Consider the following 2,334-nt stretch of genomic DNA (forward strand, 5'->3'; position numbering starts at 1 on the left):
GTGGACTGTATCAGCCCAGGTGGTCACTGCCTATAGCACACCAGACTCGTCATCTTCCATTTTAGGTTTGTCTTTCTCTTCTGCCCATGACCTTGCATAAACCTCTTAGTTGTTTCTAATAAAAAAAAGGCATGGGGTGTGTGTGGGGGGGAATTTATCCTGTATTTTTGGTAACTTAGTGCAGTTCCGAAGCTCAGCTGAGGCTTTCCTGCAAGGAAGGGGTGCAGAAGGTCCTTGTCTGTTCTCTTGTCCCTTTTGGAGCCCTTTTTTGCCTGTCGCCTGATCCTGTTGGAGCAAAGATGACATCACTTTCCAAAACTCCTCCAAGTTCCTAGATCCCTGCCACGCAGAGTGTTCAGGTGTCCCAGCATTTTCGCCATGCCCTAAAGATGCTCACAGGCCTATGGAAGAAATGCAGAGCTCAGGCAAATATTCATGCCCCAGCACAGCAGGAAAGTGAGGTAGTCCATGCTTTTCCTGCTTGGATAAAACCTAAAGAGTTATTAAAGAGTTATCCAGGTGAACCAGCTATGCATGGTTGGGAAATATGGTATATGGGTTAAAGAATGTGGAAACTGCAAGAAAAGAGGATGAGTAGGCAGTGCTAAACAGCCAGAACTGTTTCTGGCCAGAGCAAACCAACCTACCAGACAAAAATGGATTAAGAAGTACGATAGAGGAATTTAAGATGATGAAAGGGAATTCAATGCAGTGAAGACAGTTAATTTTCACTGTATAATTTAAACTACACAGCTTGCTTTTTTTCTTTATTAAAAAAGAAAAACAGTGCTGAGCAAGTAAAGCAAGAGAGGGCAGGTGCAGTGTTTCTTTCTTCTCTCCTACTAATTTTCTTTCCAAATCTCCCCTTGGAGATGCACTGGACTTGTAGCCAGCCCACAGTTTTTCCCCTCTCAGAACCATCTTGTTCTGCTAATGGAAACTGAACACAGACAAAAAAAATACATGCATATATACATACAAATGTATGCATGTGTATATATACATATACCATCTTTAAGTGTTCACTTGCTGCCTTTGGATGCTCACTGGCATGGAGCATGAATAGCATGAGAACTATGTTTCAAAGACAGCAAGTGAACACTTAAAGACAGAAAATGCTCTATTGTTCCTCTCCTCCTTCCTCCACAGTAAATGGTGAAATAAGTGTTTGCAGGCTTGCAGTCATGGGGCCCAAGGCTTGGACTGGAGCAGATTTCACCTTCAGCTCCTGAGGTGCCAACAAACAGAAAGAATAATGTAATATAAGTAACGGTTATCCCCCCAACCCCACCTTTCCAAATTTCCTTTATTTTTTTTAGCAAATGCTCCTATCCAAGGGTGATAATGGAGAAATAGCATTTTAAAACTAATTTAACAAAAATACTGTAATAAAAGACGTAGAAAGGAAAATCGACATTCCAGTGAAAGGGAAAATGTGAGTCAGTAACCGTATGAGTTCCAGCAATTTTTTTTTAAATCCATGTGTAACGTGGAGCAACAGTCAACAGAAGAGGAATCTGGCAGGGCAAATGGTTGCTTCCGCCTCTGAAACAAGAACTTTGGGTATTTTCAGAGCGGGAGACTCGATTTAGTGAACTTGTAAGCTATGGTATTGGGATGTATCTTCTGACAGTGTAATTAAGAAGCAGTTAGTAGCCTTAGACTGTAGAGCAACCACTGGTCTCATTTACCTTAAAATGATGAGTGAGGAGGGGAAAGGAAAGAATCTCTCGAAGGACCCTTTGCTTACTCTTATTAAATATCCTGTATCTATGAAGTGATTTAATCATATGTGTGTAAACTTCACTTTTACATAGCATGGTTCGTATCTTAATGAGAAGGGATGCTTGTGTGGACCACCTGTTTCCTCTTCATGGTCAGAGTGTTTCTACAGAAAGCACACTGATTGCATGATAAGTAATGTTAAATGCTTAGCAATCAAACATGACATTGGAGTTGAAAAGAAGAGGCTGTGACTCTCTGAGGACTACCATTAAGATAGAGACCACGTATGGGTGGTACATCACAGTTTGAAAATCACACTGCAATCTCCAGCCCTCAAACAACTTGGAAGATGCGGAGGGAGGTAGCAATGTGACCTTTATAAATAGCTGAGTTATGCTCAATTTTTTTTTTTCTTGTGGCTTGGATATGGAGAAGCATACACAGCCTGTGTGACTTTGAAAACTTCAACGGAAATGAAACAGGAAGCCAGATCCTTTCACAGCTTGTTGATCTGTGAAGACGAGCTGAGTCTGTAGAGACTCATCTTCTACCCCCAGCAAAAGAAGTCAGGGGAGAGAAATCCAGCTGGGGGGATACTCTGGAGAGGAG

The sequence above is a fragment of the Gymnogyps californianus genome, chromosome 2 (genome assembly GCF_018139145.2).
Source record: "Gymnogyps californianus isolate 813 chromosome 2, ASM1813914v2, whole genome shotgun sequence".
Classification (NCBI taxonomy): Eukaryota; Metazoa; Chordata; class Aves; order Accipitriformes; family Cathartidae; genus Gymnogyps; species Gymnogyps californianus.